Source organism: Ranitomeya variabilis, chromosome 4, assembly GCF_051348905.1.
Source record: "Ranitomeya variabilis isolate aRanVar5 chromosome 4, aRanVar5.hap1, whole genome shotgun sequence".
NCBI classification, from domain to species: Eukaryota; Metazoa; Chordata; class Amphibia; order Anura; family Dendrobatidae; genus Ranitomeya; species Ranitomeya variabilis.
The window spans coordinates 58,572,750-58,595,699 of record NC_135235.1 but is presented as its reverse complement, the minus strand read 5'-3'; the positions used below and the strand labels follow the sequence as shown (position 1 = coordinate 58,595,699).

At 42.6% G+C, this 22,950-nt stretch overlaps 1 long non-coding RNA gene across 1 annotated transcript in view; it reads left to right on the top strand.

Annotated features, from left to right (window-relative positions):
• Positions 1-13,590, top strand: part of LOC143768385 (uncharacterized) — a 33,763-nt gene extending 20,173 nt beyond the window's left edge. The window contains exons 3-4 of the long non-coding RNA XR_013213839.1: positions 6,376-6,469; positions 13,459-13,590. This is a non-coding gene — a long non-coding RNA (uncharacterized LOC143768385). The remainder of the gene's footprint in view (positions 1-6,375; positions 6,470-13,458) is intronic.
• The last annotated feature ends 9,360 nt before the right edge of the window (positions 13,591-22,950 follow it).

Genomic DNA, 22,950 nt, shown 5'->3' with positions numbered 1-22,950 from the left:
AGATACTATTACATAGGGAAAACAATCAGACCACTTTATGTACGATTTCGAGAGCATTGTAGGTCGTTGTCCACAGGCAAGGGAGTTCCTAGGTTAATTACCCATATGAAAGAACACCATGGAGGCAAAGCAGAAAATATGTCCTTTGCAGGTATTGAGAAGGTTAATTTACCAGCTAGAGGGGGAGACCTTGACAATCTGCTCCTCAGATGTGAAACCAGGTGGATTCTACGGAGTAATGCGATGGGACCGCTAGGTTTTAATGATAGAGTGGACATGTCCATTTTTCTATAGTAGAACTTAGAGCATTGTCACACAGATACGGTTTTGGTTGCCAGGTCCGGCAAGTGTTCCTCTTGTAAATCAATGATAGTTTTATTAACATGACAATTCGGATGTATATTAGAGTATAAGCATATTATTTGTTTCAGTTTCAGCCCAATGTAATTATTGTAGTTGTATTTCCTTTTGTACACATTGTTTTTAATTGTGCTTTGTCTATGTTTGTATTTTAAATAGTGGGAGGGTTGAGTAGTTGGTGTGGGGAGGTGCCTTAGACGGCACTATATTTCCGCTATCTCACCTTGCCACTGATTGACCCGTAGAAGTGCAGGCACAGCACGAAACGGCCGTCGTCTTGGTTCTCCCCTGCTCACAAGAGCTAAGGCTCTAGTAGCTCCGGCCATGGAATTAACATGAACACTTTTTTTCAATAAAGTTTATATCCTGAGAAGATTGGTGAGTGCCCTCATCTTTTTATCTATTTATTGGATTATTTATGACTTTGGCAGAGGAGCACCCCAAGCCAGGATTTACGGGCTGCTGTGATTAATGCTGGATCATTATACATCCTGTAGTGGTAAATTTAACTTTGCAGGCAGTGCCACCCAACATTTCTTTTTTTTTTTTTCCTTCTGACCATGTATTGTATACATCTGTGGATGGGGCATGCTTGATTGCATTGCCTAACCCATTTATTTAGTTCAGTGGGAAGTCATTATCAGAAACATTTGAAAAACACATCCAAGCATGTATGTATATGGGAAAGTTTGGAGAGATTGCTTCGAGAAATAGTTTTTGTCCAAGCAAGCACTGGGCAGATTGATTTGTGGGACTCCTTTCATTGAACAGGTCAGAACTCTGTAACTGCTGGAAAGGAGCACTACAAATCTCTTAAATCTAGGATCCCCGGCATGACATTTGATTGGTCACGCTACAATGCTGACGTTGCACCAATCAAAATCCAAGGTTGGGATCCAGGAACGTAAGAGATTTGTGAGCCTCCCAGAGATTACTGACTTGACCGATGGACTGGAGTCCCATAAATTGATCTGTCTATCTCTGCTCACTTATGAAAGGTAACGCCTTTGTGCCTCCATTAGATCATATGGAAAGAGACCTATGACGGACTATGCTTCACATTCTTTTTGTTCTGCGCTAAAAAAAATCCTTTGAAGACATAGATGATGTCGAGGAATCTCGGTAGCATCGTAGATGTAAGCTAGATATGTGGAGTGTCCACTAAGAAGCTGTTTGAGCAGCACTCCGAGCCCTGGTTTTTCAGAGAGGATTAAGTTCAGAGTTCATTGTTTTGCCTGTCATTTTGGAGATTAAATAGTTTAGTTAGGCTCCTACTGGCAATGTAAGTGACTCTCTATTTATTGACTGTCTAGAAGAATTATCAAAGCTTGTAAGCTCAATCGACACCCTGCAAACAAAAAGCCCATTATATTTGCAGTTTGATAAGATTTACATGGGACGCGTATCTCCGCTAAGATTGATTAAGCAGTTAAAGGGTTTAGTTCGGTGGAAAGCATTCTGATCATTGTGGAAACATTCACTAAACAAGACAATCTTCTTGCATTGATTAAGGTAGACAGTAGATATTTGTGACTGGGCAAGCAATTGGTAATGAGGATTAACAAGGAAATCAACATGACCATCGAAGCCCATTGGGATAGTTGGAATTCACACACAGAAAGTGAGAATATTAGAAATAAATATTTTTTTTACCTTTTTATTGGCTCTTCTTTATCTTTATGCTTTCTAGCTTAAGGGTATGAGCACATGTTGACTTTTTCAGGGGGATTCTGTTTCGAAAAACTTCTGAAAAAGGGCTAGCTAAACTCAAAAGAATAAACCTAATAATTTCTATGTAAAACGACTCGCTGATTATACGTACAGTCTTTTGAGGGTCTTACCTGCTTCAGGTTTTCAAAGATGCCAAGCAATTAAAAGAATTTACCCGACCATTCTTCAGACGGTTTCCGTTCTGAAGACGCCCTATACTTTATTGTAGAAGTCAATAGAAAGGCTCAAAAGATGCCAGGGTGTCTTAATTCAGAGTTTTGCCCAGGATTTTGCTTGAAAATCTGTTAGATGATTCTTCATTGTTCAATAGAGTTAAAAACAAATTCCCAGAAAATGCCAGAAAAAAGACATCACAAAAAATATGGGGGAAAAAAACAAAACATCTGCGGAAAAAAACGATCAGGAAGAAAAAAATTGCTACAAAAGACTCTACAGCAAAAAAAAAATGCAGATGGTTTCTGAAAAACTTGGCAAATTTGCCCCCTTGAAAAAGACGTGTAAATACACTAAACCCTTATTGTCAGAAAGAATAAGTTTTGGATCCTGTTATTACAGCTCAGCACAGTCATTTTCTTAAATCTCATACAACCTTTTGAATTGACTTCATTCTGCCGTTTTATTAGTAGTTTATGTACATTCCTGTTTAAATAATCAAGATTTCAGGCACTCAGCCACTAAAAAAGCTCAGGACGTTATATTAAAAAATTATTTTTTATAGTATTTATTATAAATGTATGCATTATTTTATCTATTTCATTATATTATTACTTATTATTAAAAACGACCTGTCACCAGGTGAAAAGTGTTTGTGCTTTTATTTTATTCCCGCTGCTCCCCTAAATATTTATTTATTTTTTTTAATTCAGCCATACTGTTCTAGTGATTTGGGCTTTTTCAATTATTGCTAATTTTCAAGGTCTTAACCAAGTGGGTGGTGCTCACAGGGTTCCTCAGGGGCATGTCCTTAGATTGATCTGCCCCATTGTAAAGATAATAAGCAAGAATAAAGTAAGTAAGCAAGTAAAGTTAAAAACTGTCAACTTTTAACCTGGCAACAGGTCCTCTATATGGAATAAATGTTTATGTAAAAATATATTCACATGAAGTAGATTTGATCCATAAATTTCAGTGACTTCACATCTTTATAGGATTTTTTTTTTTAAATCCTGTGTTGCAGAAAAAAAAGCATTCAGAAGCACAAAACTGATTTTCGGACACTGAAAGGACCAGAGCAGGCCTTCTGATTGGGGATGTACCTTAAAATGTCATCAAACCATAAGTTGTCTTTACCTATAGCGCCCCCTACATTTCAGTTTTTGTGAAAATAAATTTTGTTCCAAAAGCGCTAAACCAAATATCTGTATTTTTTTGTTCCTTCTGACCTTGAAATGAAGATGACATAATAACTGGTCTCTGCGCTGTAACGGATACTATTAGATAGTGCAGATAACCGCACTGGGTTACTAAAGTGGGTGATGTCCTAATGTGATAATGGCGTAATCCTCTCTAAAACAAAAGGAGGCATTATTAACACATTACCACTGCGGAGCGGTAATTGAATGGTGACTCCTTATCCTGTCTTCATTAGTGAATGTCTGTGCACCAATTAGCAAATGTGCATCTTCATCGCAGAGCAAATATAAAACGCAGTGATCTCCAACCTGTCACTCTCCGGCCTGTGGTATGTTGGGAGTTGTAGTTTCTCCACAACTGTAAATATTAAGAGAAAAATAGTTGTAAGAAAAAAAAGATGCATTGGAGCTGTATATCAGAAAAAAAAAATCTTATTGTCAAAAAATGTTATAAATATATTATACCGTAACTATTTTGTACACAAAAATGACACGATTATGACCAAAGATGGAGATTAGTTTAGAGGCCTCCATACAGGTTAGACTAATGTCGGTAGAATCTGACAATAGTCTAATGAGTACTGGGGCCTCCTGACTCTGCCCCCGACAGATGATGGTCAGGCACATTGGATTTCTCATAGTCAGTCCTTCTGTTCTCCAGGAGATCGAGAACATAAGAGCTAAGCAATCATGTGTATCGGGGACTAGGAAGGCAAAGTTTCCACAGTCTGACTACACTAACTGTAAAGAACCCTCTCTGGCTATTTGGCTGCCGGAATTGTCTTTCCTCCAGTTGTACTAAATCTTCCTTGATGCTCCTTGCTGACCACACACTTTGAAATATACAGTAGATATTGATACAAGAGAGTTGCGTCTCATCGCGTAACCCCTCATGATGATCAGTGTCCTAGAAAGGGATATATTGATTTGCTAACTTAGGCTACTTTCACACATCCGTCCCGCGCCATCAGGCATAATCCGGCGGCGGGACAGATTGCTGGATCCAGCGCAATTAGTGTAAAAACTGATGCGCCATATCAGCTTTTCTTCCAGATCCGGGATAAAGATATAACATAAAAAATAATAAACAAAAATAAAAAATCATGATATTCTCACCTTCCGGCGGCCCCGGCACCCTTCCCTCTCCTCGCGATGCTCGCAATGCTCCTTGTTGTGGATTCTGTTTTTGGGCTCCCTCTGGTGGTTACAACTGGTACTGGGTGACTTTGGTGGGTTGCGGTCTCTGGTTTCCACCTGTCCATCAGTGGCTGGGTGTTTCCTATTTAACCTGGCTTTCCTGTCATTCCCTTGCCGGCTATCAATGTATCAGTGTGTGTCTGTGTTACCTGTGTGTGTCTGTGTTACCTGCTCCTAGGCCTTCAAGACAAGCTAAGTCTGTATTTCCCTGTTTCATGATTGCTTTCATGTTTTTTAGTCCAGCTTGCAGATATGTAATTCTCTGCTGCTGGTTGCTCTAGTGGGCTGAAATTACCACTCATGTACCATGAGTTGGCACATGAGTTCAAGTAATTTCAGGATGGTATTTTGAAGGGTTTTTCAGCTGACCGCGCAGTTCACCTTTTGTATCCTCTGCTATCTAGCTTAAGCGGGCCTCATTTTGCTGAATCTGTTTTCATAACTACGTTTGTGCCTTCCTCTCATTTCACCGTCATTATATGTGGGAGGCTGCTATCTCTGTGGGAATATTTCTCTGGAGGCAAGTGAGGTCTGTTATTCTTCTGATAGGGGAAGCTAGATCTCCGGCTGGCGCGAGACGTCTAGGGGCCCCCAGGAACGTCCCCCGGCTACTGTTAGTTGAGTGTTGAGGTTCAGGATCGCGGTCAGCTCAGGTTCCATCACCCTAGAGCTCGTCCTGTTTTTGCCCGTGTTACGTTGACAAATTCCCTGCCATTGGGAAACATGACAGCTCCTGTTCCCAGTAATGCCTTGCAACAATGACCTGTGATGACCTGTGATGATGTAGAGGTCTCACGAGACCTCTACGTCATCTGGGATCATTGCCGTGATGCATTACTGGGAACGGGAGCATCGTGAGCATCGCGAGGAACGGGAAGGCTGCGGGGGCCGCAGGAAGGTGAGAATATCACGATTTTTTATTTTTGTTTATTTTTTTTTTACATTATATATTTTTACTATTGATGCTGCATAGGCAGCATCAAAAGTAAAGAGAGAGAGAGAACAGGGCATGCACAGTTTGGAGGCCAGACTCCGGCGACGGATATCGTCATGTGGCGTATTCGGCTCCCATAGGCGTCCATTGTCAGAAAAGCCGTCAGGTTTTTCGCTGGAACAAAAAAAGTTCCTCTGGACGTTTTCTCCGGCCGCCGGACAGGACAAAACAGAAGGCCATCAAGCGCAATCCGGCGCTAATACAAGTCTATGGGAAAAAACGCATCCGGCGTCATCATTCGCCGGATCCTTTTTCTTTCACAATTCGCCGGATTGCGCCTGATGGCGAAAAATGGATTTGTGAAAGCAGCCTTAAAGGGGTTTTCCCAGGAGTTAAAGTTTATTTTAATCAATAGATCTTGGAATAATAATAATACCTACAATTGAATGTGTTTAAATAAAATGTTCCTGTGCTGAGATAATCTTATAAATGTGCCCCTGCTGTGTACTGTGTAATGGCACGCACTGTACTGTTTAAGGAGGGTGCCTCTGACTGCGGTGCCCCCCTCACTCTCCTATGGTTAATATGTCACACTCCTGCCCCATCCCACCTACTCTTTAAATGATGGAGCCAATGAAAATGGGAAGTAGCTAGTACAGCCCCTTCCTGGTGCTTATAATGGGGCACTGCGCCTTTTCTCCTCCTCTTCCCCCTGTTCGGGTCCCGGAGGTGCTTGTCCCACTCTCGCTCCCCTTTTATAATTGTATTTTATGACCGTTAAAATATGTTTTCATTTTCTAGAATTCAAGTCACAGTGGCGGTAAATGAAAGAAAGGACACATGGATACGGCTCGTCGGCTGACTTGCCTGTGAATATGCAACAGGGCATTTGGCGGTGAGCGCGGTTTACTAAATTGAAGTGCCTTTCTAATGGTTGAACTAAAATCTAATATATAAAGCTGAATGTGTGTGTGTGTGTATGTATGTATGTATGTATGTATGTCCGGGATTGGCATCTGAACCGTAGCAGCTACAGCCACAAAATTTTGCACAGTCACACGTCTGGACCCCGAGAGCGTCATAGGCTATGTTGTGAGGTGAAATTTTAACCCCGCGCTTTCCAATTCACCAAACAATTTTGCCCCTATCTACATAATGGGGAAAAAGTGAAAGGAAAAGTGTTGGAGGCGTCGCAGCTACAGGCACAAAATTTTGCACAGTCACACGTCTGGACCCTGAGAGCGTCAAAGCTATATTGTGAGGTGAAATTTTAACCCCGCGCTTTCCAAGTCACCAAACAATTTTGCCCCTATCTACATAATGGGGAAAAAATGAAAGGAAAAGTGTTGGAGGCAAATTAACAGCTGCCAGATGTGAACAAGGGGGACTTAAAGAATGACAGCGATGGCACCAAAGAGTATATACTGTACAGTTGCTAAGGTGGGGCCCCAACATGGGATAATCACACCACCACGGGGATATGAACACACACACAAAATGCGCCACACACTACCACGTGCTCGAACACATATACCACCCTCAGTGCACATTTTACCACACATACACCAACCTCGCCACATAAAAGTAGAAACACAAAAGTCGCCGCTCAAAACTCGCCACGCGCAAAACTCTCCACATGCAAAACTCGCCACACGTGCAAAACTCGCCACACGCGAAACTTGCACACGCAGAAAAATTGCCACACGCAGAAAAATTGCCACATGCACAAAAGTTGCAACACATGCAAAAGTTGCCTCACACAAAACTTGCACATACTCAAAAGGCACCACACATAAAACTCGCCACGCGCAAAACTCGCCATGCGCAAAACTTGCTGCACACAACTTGCTACACTAACCTGTCACATGCAACTCGACACACAAAAAGTTGCTACACGCATGTCGCCACACAAAACTCATCTCACAAAAGTCCCTACATGCATGTCGCCACACGCAACTCAACACACACAACTTGACACACGAAACTCGCCCTAAAACACACACAAGTCTGGTATCCTTCAAAAATAAAAATCTGATTAATAAGCAGACAAACTACAAGAGCAACAAATGTACCATATAGGAATCCGGCAGCTGTCAGTCACATGACCAGTCTATTATGTGTATGTGTGAGCTAATATATACTGCCAGGGGGTGGGCTTACTGTTGGCTGGGGATTTATCAGGCTGCCATTTTAGCTTACAAATACTGAGGTAAAAATACTGACCAAATAACGTGTGAACGAGGGCTAATACAGGAGGAGATGGCATACAGCTATATACTATATACAGGAGATGACACACAGGTATATACTATTTACAGGGGAGATGACACACAGGTATATACTATATACAGGAGGAGATGACACACAGATATATACTATATACAGGAGAGATGACACACAGGTATATACTATATAGAGGAGGAGATGACATACAGGTACATACTACATACAGGAGGAGATGACATACAGGTATATACTATATACAGGAGGAGATGACACACAGGTATATACTATATACAGGAGCAGATTACCTACAGGTATATAGTATATACAGGAGGAGATGACACAGGTATATGCTATGTATAGGAGGAGATGACATACAGGTATATACTATATACAGGAGATGACACACAGATATATACTATATATAGGTGAGATGACACACAGGTATATACTATATACAGGAGATTACATACAGGTATATCTAATATATAAAGCTGAATGTGTGTATGTATGTATGTGTGTATGTCCGGGATTGGCATCTGTACCGTCGCAGCTACAGCCACAAAATTTTGCACAGTCACACGTCTGGACCCCGAGAGCGTCATAGGCTATGTTGTGAGGTGAAATTTTAACCCCGCGCGTTCCAATTCACCAAACAATTTTGCTCCTATCTACATAATGGGGAAAAAGTGAAGGGAAAAGTGTTGGAGGAAAATTGACAGCTGCCAGATGTGAACAATGAGGACTTAAAGAATGAGAGCGATGGCGACAAAGAGTATATACCGTACAGTTGCTAAGGTGGGGCCCCGACATGGGATACTCACCACACACGGGGATATGAACACAAACACAAAATGCGCCACACACTACCACGTGCTTGAACACATATACCACCCTCAGCACACATTTCACCACACACACACACCAACCTCGCCACATAAAAGTCGAAACACAAAAGTCACCACTCAAAACTCGCTACATGCAAAACTCGCCATATGCAAAACTAGGCTCACGCAAAACTCGCCACACGTGCAAAACTCACCTCATGGAAAACTCACCTCATGCAAAACTTGCACACACAGAAAAATTGCCACATGTACAAAAGTTGCACCACATGCAAAAGTTGCCTCACACAAAACTTGCACATACTCAAAATGCACCACACATAAAACTCGCCACGCGCAAAACTCGCCATGCACAAATCTTGCTGCACACAACTTGCTACACTAACCTGTCACATGCAACTCAACACACAAAATGTTGCTACACGCATGTCGCCACACAAAACTCATCTCACAAAAGTCGCTACATGCATGTCGCCACACGCAACTCAACACACACAACTTGACACATAAAACTCGCCCTAAAACACACACAAGTCTGGTATTGTCCTTCAAAAATAAAAATCTGATTAATAAGCAAACTACAAGAGCAACAAATGTACCATATAGGAAATACGGCAGCTGTCAGTCACATGACCTGTCTATTATGTGTATGTGTGAGCTAATATATACTGCCAGGGGGGAGGGCTTCCTGTTGGCTGGGGATTTATCAGGCTGCCAATAGCAACCAATCACAGCTCAGCTTCTATTTTGCTACAGTTAATTAACCTGAGCTCTGATTGGTTAATATAGGCAACAAAGACATTCTCAGTATAACAAAGCTAATATATGTTGTGAAATGCTTCTATTTGCTTAGTTTTTGCCTTTTAATAATTACATTTCTATCTATTTGTTTTGTGGTTTTTGTGTGCAGAATAAATTTTTGTTAACACATTCTATTTTGCTAACAGCAGTCATTAACCCGGGCGAAGCCGGGTAGTACAGCTAGTACTTTAATAAAGCTGTGACCGACCTTCACCCATCACTTAGTGTTATCGTATTATTTCATATGGGGTAGTAGTGGGTTGGAAGGTGTGCCAGTGAGTTAATGCTGGGTCACCGCAGTCTGGCTGTGTCTGTGTGCAGGAACATAGGTCTGATCATACCACATCTCCTGGGCAGGGGGGAAAGCCAGAGAGAATATGCAGACATTACAGCACGGGATCACAACTGTCAGTAAAACATTTCACTGCCTGTTTTTAAACACTATTTTATCTCAAAGAAAGAATCATTTGTGATCCCGTTCTGTTTGTATACTCTTGTTTGCTTCCTCCCCTGCCCAGGAGCTGTGGTATGATCAGACCATGTTCCTGCACAGTCAGACACAGCCATTACACAGTACACAGCAGGGGCACATTTATAAGGCTAGGGTCACATTGCGTTAGGGCAGTCCGTTTAGCGCATAGCGCTACGGACTGCGCTAACGCAATGTTCCAAAAGGGATCGCGGTTAGCCGATCCCGCTAGCGCAGATCCCCGATCTGCGCTAGCGAGGAACGGACCGCAACGCTGCAAGCAGCGTGCGCGGGCTGTCACTCAAATGACGGCACATCGCTAGCGCACGCCCAATGTGGGCGTGCGCTAGCGAGGCGTTCGCCATTACAAGCAATGGCGGCGTTAACAGACTACGTTACACCGCGTTATGCCGCGGTGTAATGTAGTCCCTTAAACGCGGTCACATAACGCAATGTGACCCTAGCCTAAGATTATCTCGGCACAGGAACATTTTATTTACATACATCCAATTGTGGAAATTATTACTATTCCAAGATCTGATGATTTAAACTTTGCTAGTGGGAAAACCCCTTTAACTTCACATGAAGTCCTCCTTTCTTATCCTTAAAGTAACTGTCAATTCCATTTTCATTTCATAAATCAATAGCACACATGAAAATAAGCAACTCTGTAATATATCTTATTAGAGGAATCTGCTTCTTTCTCCTCCTAGACTGATCTTACACTCTCAGTCCATGGGTAAAATCTGTATTCAGTGAAGTTAGAAGTTTGCATTACTGAGATAGGAGATGACAGTTGGTGCGTATAACATTCTATGGTGAGTGGCGAGGGGAGGAGACATTCTTTTGCAAGTTTTCTTGAAATGAGAGTTACATTTGAGATCTATGGTAAAAAAAGGTTAGTGCAACTGTCTTTTAAGGAGAACTTGCAGCAGAATGTCTGTGCCTGCCTCTAGCTCCTAGCTCCTCATCCCTACGCCCCTCTCCAAAGAACCTTATAAACACTAACTGTCATCTCCTATCTCAGCAATAGGGAAATCAATCTTCACCTAACACAAATTTTACCCTGAAATTGAGAGTGAAAGAAGAAGCAAATTTTTTCTGATAAGATATATTTCATGTGTACTATTAATTTATGAAATAAAAATTAAAATGACAGGTATGCTTTAAGAACTGTGGGTCTAAGGACTTGACAACTTTATAGCGATCTATTAAGTTGTCAACTAGGGTCTCAGTCCTGTGGTAGTTTCAAAATTGGCCATGTTCAAGGAAATAAAGGCACCATATGCCTGACTATGTAATGGAAGGCATACTCGGTATTGGAGGGGGCTCGTGGGCCGTCATGGTGGCTCCATTAGACACTGTAAATAAAGGCTGACTACATATTATGCAGCCAAAGTCAATGCAAATAGATTCATTTCATTATGACACTATGCAAAACGTATCTTATCTTATCTACATTGGTTTTGCAGTTGTATACAGATTATTGTTCCCTGTTATCAACTGTTTCAGACTGGGGAGAGGATAAAGCTATCCACACACCTAGATTGCTGTTGTCCCAATACGCATTGGGCCAACAGCTAATCCTCCCAAAGGCTTGTTTCCAGATTATCGGCTTGTAAGTCGCCCAGCAAGTACCCATCGAACTAAAAAACACTTGTTTATCTCATGAAATCATTTTTAACCTTGGTTAAAATGCCTAAAAATCATCATTCTCTGCAGCACATTGTCTGGTATAAACAGGGCATATGCTGCAGAGAACAATGATTTTGTACGTGCACAGAAGATCATATTAATAATCCTTCTGTGCAAAGGGAAGTGCAGTCTGCCAAGCTAAGTAGGGCTTTTAAACTATAATCAATTGTCTTGCACGTAGCCCATCAGTGACCACCAATGGCCAGTCTAAATGCAGCCTATCACCAGTGACATTTCTAGAGCCTGATGGGCCTTGGTGCAAAATTTGGACCCGCCCCCGCCCCATCCCTCCACATGTTGTTCAGATGCATGAGCTGTTGAAGGGTTCTAAATCATATAAGGACATACGTGTTACCCACTATCCCCCAATATATAGTAATGTATCCCATCCTGGGCCCCTTCCTGGTATGTATGTCATCATCCTGGTATATATATGTCCCCCATCCTGATATACCGGTATATGTCCCCCATCCTGGTATTTATGTCCCCTATCCTGGGCCCATCCTGGTATATACTGTATGTCCCTCCATCCTGGTATATATGTCCTCCATTCTAGTATTTATGTCCCCCATCCTGGTATATATGTCCCCCATCCTGATATATATGTCCCCCATCCTGGTATATATGTTCCCCTATCCTGATATATATGTCCCCCATCCTGGTATATATGTCCCCCATCCTGATATATATGTCCCCCATCCTGGTATATTTGTTCCCCTATCCTGATATATATGTCCCCCATCCTGGTATATATGTCCCCTCTTCTGGTATATATGTCCCCCATCCTGATATATATGTCCCCCATCCTGGTATATATGTCCCCTATCCTGGTATATATGTCCCCTATCCTGGTATACTGTATATGTCCCCCATTCTGGTATATATGTCCCCCATAATGGTATATATGTCCCCCATCCTGAGATATATGTGCCCATCCTGGTATATATGTCCCCCATTCTGGGTCCATTCTGGTATATATGTCCCCCATCATGATATATGTATGTCCCCCATCCTGGTATATATGTCCCCCATCCGGGTATATATGTCCCCCATCCTGGGTCCATCCTGATATATATGTCTCCCATCCTGGGTTCATCCTGGTATATATGTCCCCCATCCTGGTATATATGTCCCCCATTCTGCTGCTGTTCATTAACGCATTAAAAACAAAATGCTACTCACCTTCCTCCATTCCCATGACGTGCGGTGTTCTCTTCTGTAGCCGACAGCTGACTTCAGTATGCAAATGACGGGTAGTGCATGACGTCACCGCCACACGCCGCTTGTGACCGCACACCGATGTCAGCTGCATTCCTCTGATTGGCCAGCGGCGTGTATTGCAATGCATTTCAGCTGAATGAGTGGCCTCGGACGCACATCCGCCTGAAGTTTTCACTGGCGTCGGCGGGCCGCCCTCCTGCACAGACCCAGTCACAGTTGCACCCTCTGCGGCCATGATCATTACGCCCCTGCCTATCCCCTATTCCTTTTTCACACATACATGATTGGTCGAGCAAATGATTTATGTTTTCAGAAAGTAAAGAGGAAAAGAAACCACTGCCAGACAGCTTTGCTACAGCTTATGTCACATTAGATGGTTTTACACGTGCGTCGCTCATGGTTGGTGAGTGATGTCCTTTCAGGCGGCAGGTCTCCTGATCCGAACTCAGCAGCCTCATGAACCTATGTAAGAGCCATGACCGGTCTGGACATCACAGTCCTCACTCGAACCGTGAATGTGGGATGTGTAAAAACTACCTTCATTGCTGTATTCTTCAAAAGGATTACAAACAAGAACATAGAATTGCATCCATATTCTTTTAACAGCTTTCTATTTATGTTCTTCTTTAGGGCCTTCAAGTCCTCCAGACAATGTTCACTGTTAGGATATGTTCACACGTGGCAGATTTTGCTGCAATTCCATGGTGAGATCTGCATATTTTTACAAGGAGGATTTTGTTGCAGATTTTCCGTTGATTTCACCCCATGTGTTGCAAAGGATGATGTCCATGCCAAAAATCTCCTACATAAATAAATGTGATGCCAACTTAAAACCTGCAACAAGTCAAATGCTACAAAGATATTTTTTCAGCAATGTGTAGATTATATTTGTTAAAACCCCATTGGGACAACTCCTGTCTATATGCCTCACTTAGGCATATGGATATCATAAATGGGGATTCCCTGCTTGGGGTTCTCTTAAAAACCAGAACACAGAGCAGTTCTGGAAAACCCAACTCATCTATATATTATGTGGATTCCTATCCATTAAAATGCCCACGACCAGCGATTAAAAGCTGCATTTCCCCTGTGTCAGCCCTGGCAGGGGAAAATCCATCATACAATACCCCTAAAGAAGATGGAGTCCTGGAAGTGATGATACGACCCCACAGAGCCCAGATCTCAACATCTTCGAGCAGATACGGACTGGGGCTGAAATTCAGTCCTGGCATTTGAAATCACACAGTCCCATGTTGTCCCTGTCCCCATGAACCAGATGGGATATATTACTAATATTACACTGGATGGCGGAAAGGAAGATTTTCTACAAGACCAATATTTCTAATGATACCCATGGCCTGCTGGGGTAAGTGATGGAGTCAGCGACTTTGTGCTCCATCACAATTCTTAACAGTATGGGTATCTTGAGAACACCGATTCTCTTATTAACATAGCAGACAAGGCAGCCCATGATCAGACCTTCTGGCATTTACCAGAATTGCCAGATGGCCAGTCCGGCCCTGTCTTCGAGTCAGTCTGGGGTCACATGAAGAGATAGAAGAATTTGCGCAAGTGACATCCACTGAAGATCTGTGGTCAGTTCTCTTAGATGTTTGGAACAACCTCCCTGCTGAGTTCCTTCAAAAACTGTGTGCAATTACCTAGAAGAATTGATGCTTCGATGGACAGACCAAATATTGATGGGATTTAGATTTCTCTTTTGCTCATTCACTTTGCATTTTGTTAATTGATACAAAAATTAACTTTTAACGCTTCAAGTTTTGAAAGCATTTCTACATCGCGGTGTTTTTTTCCCCTCCTGCCAAAAACTTTTGCACACTGTCGTATTTTGTTTGAATTTCACATGGGCTTTGGACATGGTTTTGTATCGCTTCCTATTATACAGTATAAGTATTACAGATTTCCATCCTTCCTCACAGACGGCATTTCTTTCCTGTTCTCAAAATGGCTGCTGGTGGAGGAGCATGTGACAGGACCTGTACTTCAGCCTCCTCAAATTGATAAACAGTTTTTCAATCTGAAAAATTTTTCAATTAGAGAAGGTGATGGATAGGTCTGGGCAAATCCTCCTCCACCAGTAGCCATTTTAAGAAAAAAAGAGCTGTGAAGTCTGTGAGGAATGCAGTACAAACTAGTGTGAGAAGAGAACCTGAAACATGTATCTATGTTGTGTCTCACCTGGGGAAGTGGTTCGTCAAAGCGCTTAGTCCGGTCCTACTGCACCAAGGACAGACAGCACTGGCACTTTGGAACAATATAGTTGGAACAGTGGACGTGGTATGGATAGAATCTGGAGGAGCAGAACTGGAACCACAAGGACCGATGAAGCAGAGTACAAGTCACGGCAAGCGAAGCAGTGCTAGACAGCGATGTAGCCAACAGAACCAGAGCTAAAGACACAGGAGGTTCTGAGGCAAAACTGATCCAGCAGTACAGCAGCGTTAACTATGTCGTATTAGAGTTGAGCTGGTCACAGAGCACAGAGCAGGGCTGGAACAGCAGTTAGGCAGAGATACCCAGCAATTTAGCAGAGCTGGTTTTGTCACAGAGTCCAGGAAGAACAGGTCAATGGCGTAGCAGAGCTAGCCAGCAATGTAGCAGAAGAGTAAGCAGAGTAAGAAGTTGGAAATCTGTTGACGACAGCAGCATGCATTTAGCCTGAACCAACCTATAAGGTCTAGAAGTTTGATCATGCTTGATTTCTACTCGAAAAAGGAAGAGGATGTAGAGCTTGGTGCTGGAACCAGGACAACCGAGTAACAGAATATTAGTAAGAGGCACAAAATTACTGTATGTCCACAATATTTTGCTAAAATCAAGATAAAGTGGATCACCACTTTAAATCAAGCCACATATGGTAACCATTATCTCCTATGTTTACTAACTTTAGGTAAGGATTAGGATGTGCTGGACTATTGCAAACACAGATCTCACCTTGACCTCCACCCTTAAAAAAACCCCAGCAAAAGTGACACAAGTACAGATCCCCTGTATCACAAAGAAGTTAATGGAACGTCACCTTGACAATGCACGTAAAGAGTATTATTAAGAGCACTCCAGCCACATTTATGTCTTTGGCATAAGCGATTTATGGAAGCCCAAAAAGCCCTTATTGTGGAAAAATGCTTTTCTTTCCACCGTCAGAAAAGGGATTAAGACAACAACCCTTTTAGAGATACAATCAGGCGAATTCCGTCTTTTTAATTAGTCTGTTAAACACAGGAGCTACTAACACAAATATTTAACTGTGGTTTTTAACTCGGCCATCAAAAGAAAATTTATTGCTGCCTTAAATGCCTCTCTTCAGTGAATATCTTGGGTTATGGGTTCTTCAATAGCAGTTTATTGCCAATTGCTCTACATCTGACAGATACACTATATAGATGATTAGCTCGATGTCCCGGTAAAGCTGTTTAATCTACGCTCCAGCTAAAAGTGGTCTCTTTAGAGGCTGGGAGACTCGCCTATAAACACGGTTAGCTATTTTTACACAAACTAATGAATCACCGGGCTGAAACCTTTCTTGACTAGCTGCCAGGATTTGTCATCGTTGGTTAATTTTTGGAGAAATGTTATCACAGAGCTCAATGAACAATTGAAACGGCCCCACGAAACCCCCTTGCAGTGTAGTAGTGGCTAGGGTTGAGCGAAACGGGTCGATCATTTTCAAAAGTCGCCGACTTTTGGCTAAGTCGGCGTCTCATGAAACCCGATCCGACCCCTGTGCTTGTCGGCCATGCGGTACGCGACTTTCGCGCCAAAGTCGCGTTTCAATGACGCGAAAAGCGCCATTTCTCAGCCAATGAAGGTGAACGCAGAGTGTGGGCAGCGTGATGACATAGATCCTGGTCCCCACCATCTTAGAGAAGGGCATTGCAGTGATTGGCTTGCTGTCTGCGGCGTCACAGGGGCTATAAAGGGGCGTTCCCGCCGACCGCCATCTTACTGCTGCTGATCTGAGCTTAGGGACAGGTTGCTGCCGCTTCATCAGAAGCAGGGAGAGCGTTAGGCAGGGTCCACTAACCACCAAACCGCTTGTGCTGCAGCGATTTCCACTGTCCAACACCACCTTCGGTGTGCAGGAACAGTGGAAGCTATTTTTTTTTTTTTTTCCCCTCAGCGCTGTAGCTCATTGGGCTGCCCTAGAAGGCTCCGTGATAGCTGTATTGCTGTGTGTACGCCACTGTGGAAACCAACTGCTTTTTTCAAAGCACATATCCTCTTGTTCCTTCCTTTCTGCACAGCTATCTTTTTTGTTTGTCCACACTTTTTATTTAATTTGTGCATCAGTCCACTCCTATTGCTGCCTGCCATACCTGGCTTACATTACTGCAGGGAGATAGTAATTGTAGGACAGTTTTTTTTTTTTTTTTGTTTTTTTTTTGTGGGAGATTAAGATTGGCATTTCTGCTACAGTGCCATCCCTGTGTGTGCCATCTCTCACTGAGTGGGCCATAGAAAGCCTATTTATTTTTTCCGTGATTTGTGTTCTAAAATCTACCTCAACACAGAAACACTACATCAATCAGTGGGAGAAAAATATTGGCCTCAGTCAGGGCTTGTGTGCCACTGCTGTGTGTGCGCTATCTCTCATTCAGTGGGCTATAGCAAGCCTATATTTTTTTTTTTTTTTTTTTTTTAATATTATTTGGTTTCAAAAGTCTCCCTGAAAAAAAAAAAAAACCTAAAAAAACAGTGGGAGAGTAATATTGCCCTTTCAGCTTGTGTGCCAGTCTTGACTCCTGGGTGTGCCACCTCTCTCCCTCTCATTCAGTGGGCCATAGAAAGCCTATTTATTTTTTTTTTTAAATATTATTGGGTTTCTAAAGTCTCCCTGAAAAAAACAAAAAATACATAAAAAAACAGTGGGAGAGTAATATTGCCCTTTCAGCTTGTGTGCCAGTCTTGACTCCTGGGTGTGCCACCTCTCTCCCTCTCATTCAGTGGGCCATAGAAAGCCTTTTTTTTTTTTGGTTTTTTTAATATTATTTGGTTTCTAAAGTCTCCCTGAAAAAAACAAAAAAAACATAAAAAACAGTGGGAGAGTAATATTGCCCTTTCAGCTTGTGCGCCAGTCTTGACTCCTGGTTGTGCCACCTCTCTCTCTCTAATTGTGGGCCATAGAAAGCCTTTTTTTTTTTTTAAAATATTATTGGGTTTCTAAAGTCTCCCTGAAAAAACAAAAAATACATAAAAAAACAGTGGGAGAGTAATATTGCCCTTTCAGCTTGTGTGCCAGTCTTGACTCCTGGGTGTGCCACCTCTCTCCCTTTCATTCAGTGGGCCATAGAAAGCCTATTTATTTTTTCCGTGATTTGTGTTCTAAATTCTACCTCAACACAAAAACACTACATCAATCAGTGGGAGAAAAATATTGGCCTCAGTCAGGGCTTGTGTGCCACTGCTGTGTGTGCTATCTCTCATTCAGTGGGCTATAGCAAGCCTATTTTTTTTTTTTTTTTTTTTTTTTTAATATTATTTGGTTTCTAAAGTCTCCCTGAAAAAAAAAAAAAACCTAAAAAAACAGTGGGAGAGTAATATTGCCCTTTCAGCTTGTGTGCCAGTCTTGACTCCTGGGTGTGCCACCTCTCTCCCTCTCATTCAGTGGGCCATAGAAAGCCTATTTATTTTTTTTTTTAAATATTATTGGGTTTCTAAAGTCTCCCTGAAAAAACAAAAAATACATAAAAAAACAGTGGGAGAGTAATATTGCCCTTTCAGCTTGTGTGCCAGTCTTGACTCCTGGGTGTGCCACCTCTCTCCCTTTCATTCAGTGGGCCATAGAAAGCCTATTTTTTTTTTTTTTAATATTATTTGGTTTCTAATTCTCCCTGAAAAAAAAAAAAAACCTAAAAAAACAGTGGGAGAGTAATATTGCCCTTTCAGCTTGTGTGCCAGTCTTGACTCCTGGGTGTGCCACCTCTCTCCCTCTCATTCAGTGGGCCATAGAAAGCCTATTTATTTTTTTTTTAAAATATTATTGGGTTTCTAAAGTCTCCCTGAAAAAAACAAAAAATACATAAAAAAACAGTGGGAGAGTAATATTGCCCTTTCAGCTTGTGTGCCAGTCTTGACTCCTGGGTGTGCCACCTCTCTCCCTTTCATTCAGTGGGCCATAGAAAGCCTATTTATTTTTTTTTTTAAATATTATTGGGTTTCTAAAGTCTCCCTGAAAAAACAAAAAAAACCTAAAAAAACAGTGGGAGAGTAATATTGCCCTTTCAGCTTGTGTGCCAGTCTTGACTCCTGGGTGTGCCACCTCTCTCCCTCTCATTCAGTGGGCCATAGAAAGCCTATTTATTTTTTTTTTTAAATATTATTGGGTTTCTAAAGTCTCCCTGAAAAAAACAAAAAATACATAAAAAAACAGTGGGAGAGTAATATTGCCCTTTCAGCTTGTGTGCCAGTCTTGACTCCTGGGTGTGCCACCTCTCTCCCTCTCATTCAGTGGGCCATAGAAAGCCTTTTTTTTTTTTGGTTTTTTTAATATTATTTGGTTTCTAAAGTCTCCCTGAAAAAAACAAAAAAAACATAAAAAACAGTGGGAGAGTAATATTGCCCTTTCAGCTTGTGCGCCAGTCTTGACTCCTGGTTGTGCCACCTCTCTCTCTCTAATTGTGGGCCATAGAAAGCCTTTTTTTTTTTTTTAAATATTATTGGGTTTCTAAAGTCTCCCTGAAAAAACAAAAAATACATAAAAAAACAGTGGGAGAGTAATATTGCCCTTTCAGCTTGTGTGCCAGTCTTGACTCCTGGGTGTGCCACCTCTCTCCCTTTCATTCAGTGGGCCATAGAAAGCCTATTTATTTTTTCCGTGATTTGTGTTCTAAATTCTACCTCAACACAAAAACACTACATCAATCAGTGGGAGAAAAATATTGGCCTCAGTCAGGGCTTGTGTGCCACTGCTGTGTGTGCTATCTCTCATTCAGTGGGCTATAGCAAGCCTATTTTTTTTTTTTTTTTTTTTTTTTTAATATTATTTGGTTTCTAAAGTCTCCCTGAAAAAAAAAAAAAAACCTAAAAAAACAGTGGGAGAGTAATATTGCCCTTTCAGCTTGTGTGCCAGTCTTGACTCCTGGGTGTGTCACCTCTCTCCCTCTCATTCAGTGGGCCATAGAAAGCCTATTTATTTTTTTTTTTTAATATTATTGGGTTTCTAAAGTCTCCCTGAAAAAACAAAAAATACATAAAAAAACAGTGGGAGAGTAATATTGCCCTTTCAGCTTGTGTGCCAGTCTTGACTCCTGGGTGTGCCACCTCTCTCCCTTTCATTCAGTGGGCCATAGAAAGCCTATTTTTTTTTTTTTTTTAATATTATTTGGTTTCTAATTCTCCCTGAAAAAAAAAAAAAAACCTAAAAAAACAGTGGGAGAGTAATATTGCCCTTTCAGCTTGTGTGCCAGTCTTGACTCCTGGGTGTGTCACCTCTCTCCCTCTCATTCAGTGGGCCATAGAAAGCCTATTTATTTTTTTTTTTAAATATTATTGGGTTTCTAAAGTCTCCCTGAAAAAACAAAAAATACATAAAAAAACAGTGGGAGAGTAATATTGCCCTTTCAGCTTGTGTGCCAGTCTTGACTCCTGGGTGTGCCACCTCTCTCCCTCTCATTCAGTGGGCCATAGAAAGCCTTTTTTTTTTTTGGTTTTTTTAATATTATTTGGTTTCTAAAGTCTCCCTGAAAAAAACAAAAAAAACATAAAAAACAGTGGGAGAGTAATATTGCCCTTTCAGCTTGTGCGCCAGTCTTGACTCCTGGTTGTGCCACCTCTCTCTCTCTAATTGTGGGCCATAGAAAGCCTTTTTTTTTTTTTTTTTTAATATTATTTGGTTTCTAAAGTCTCCCTGAGAAAAAAAAATAAATAAATTAGGTGGGAGATTAATATTGACATTAGTGCTTGAGTGACAGTCCTGCGTGTGTGTCATCTCTGTGATTTTGTGCCACAGAAAACAGAGTGTGTAACATTGTGCCTGATTTTCCTTGTGGTCTCACCAACCTGTTAAGGGATATTGAAATCATACTGAAGTTATAGCTCACCGTGTAAGTTGTTTGATAGCAACAAATAAAGTTACTTTGGTTAAGATTTTAAAACAATGAGGAAGTCTGGTGCAAGAGGTCGTCGTGGGCGTTCATTGTCAGCTGGTAATGATGGTAGTGGTAGTGGAGCATCAGGTGGTCGTGGGGATAAAAATATTCCACCTAAGTCTGGAGCTGTGGAGCCAGTTTCGTCGTCAGGCTACACAAGGCCTCGAACGCTCTCTTTTCTGGGAGTAGGAAAACCGCTTTTAAAGGCGGAGCAGCAACAGCAAGTTTTGGCTTACATTGCAGACTCAGCCTCTAGCTCTTTTGCCTCCTCTTCCGAAACTGGTAAATGTAAAAGCAGCGCGTCGCTTGTGGATGTTCACGGTCAGGGACAAGTCGCTTCCTTGTCCTCCTCAGCAAAAACTACAACAAGAGAGAAGGATGCAGCAGGCGACACAACGGGTCACTCCATGGAGCTCTTTACACATACCGTCCCTGGCTTAGAAAGTGAAACATTTAACAGGCCATGCCCATTACAAGTATATTCTGACATGGAGTGCACTGATGCACAGCCACAGCCAGAGTACTATGCTGCTCCTTTGACTCAGACCACCACATTGCCCTCTCAGGGTACAGATCCACAATCAGACCCTGATGAGACTATGTTGCCCCGCCACGAACGCTATACCACCGACCGACACAGTGACACAGACGAAGTTGCACACGAGCTCGAAGAGGAGGTAATAGATGACCCAGTTATTGACCCCGATTGGCAGCCATTGGGGGAACAGGGTGCAGGCGGCAGTAGTTCAGAAGCGGAGGTGGAGGAGGGGCCGCAGCAGGCATCAACATCGCAACAGGTTCCATCTGCCGGGCCCGTATCTGGACCAAAACGCGTGTCAAAGCCAAAACCTGTTGGAGCACAGCGTTGCCATCCGGTTAAAGCTCAGTCTGCAATCCCTGAAAAGGGATCAGAGTCTAGGAAGAGTGCAGTCTGGCATTTTTTTAAACAACATCCAACTGATCAGCGCAAAGTCATCTGTCAAAAATGTTCAACTAGCTTAAGCAGAGGTCAGAATCTGAAAAGTCTAAATACTAGTTGCATGCATAGACACTTAACCACCATGCATTCTCAAGCCTGGACTAACTACCAAACGTCCCTCAAGGTTGTAGCACCCTCGGCCAATGAAGCTAGTCAGCAACGCAACATCCCTTCCGTCACTGTAAGGCCACCATTTTCCGCACCACCGGCAGTATCTGTGCAGGTTTCTTTGCCAGCCAAAAGCAGTCAGGGTCAGGGAATCACCAGTTTTGTAGGAGGAAATATTGCATGTAGGGCACCGGCGGAAACAATACCGTCTCCAACCGTCTCTCAGTCTGCCATGTCCACCGGCACACCCGAAAGTTCCACGATCTACAGCTCTCCAGTCCAGCTCACCCTACATGAGACTCTGGTTAGAAAAAGGAAGTACTTATCCTCGCATCCGCGTACACAGGGTTTTAACGCCCACATAGCTAGACTAATCTCGTTAGAGATGATGCCCTACCGGTTAGTTGAAAGCGAAGCTTTCAAAGCCCTGATGGAGTACGCTGAACCACGATACGAGCTACCCAGTCGACACTTTTTTTCCAGAAAAGCCATCCCAGCCCTGCACCAGCATGTTAAACAGCGCATCGTCCATGCACTCAGGCAATCTGTGAGTACAAAGGTGCACCTGACTACAGATGCATGGACCAGTAGGCATGGCCAGGGACGTTATGTGTCCATCACGGCACACTGGGTGAATGTGGTGGATGCAGGGTCCACAGGCGACATCAATTTAGGGACAGTTGTGCCTAGCCCACGGTCTAGGAAACAGTTGGCTGTAGGCGTTCGCACCCCCTCCTCCTCCTCCTCGTCCTCCTGCAGAAGCTACAGCTCTTCCACAGAACGCAGTCGGCCAACCACTCCATCGGCAGATGACACTGTTGCACACCAGTTGTCCCATTATGGGCCAGCTACTGCCAAGCGTCAGCAGGCTGTATTGGCTATGAAGTGTTTGGGCGACAACAGACACACCGCGGAAGTTCTGTCCGA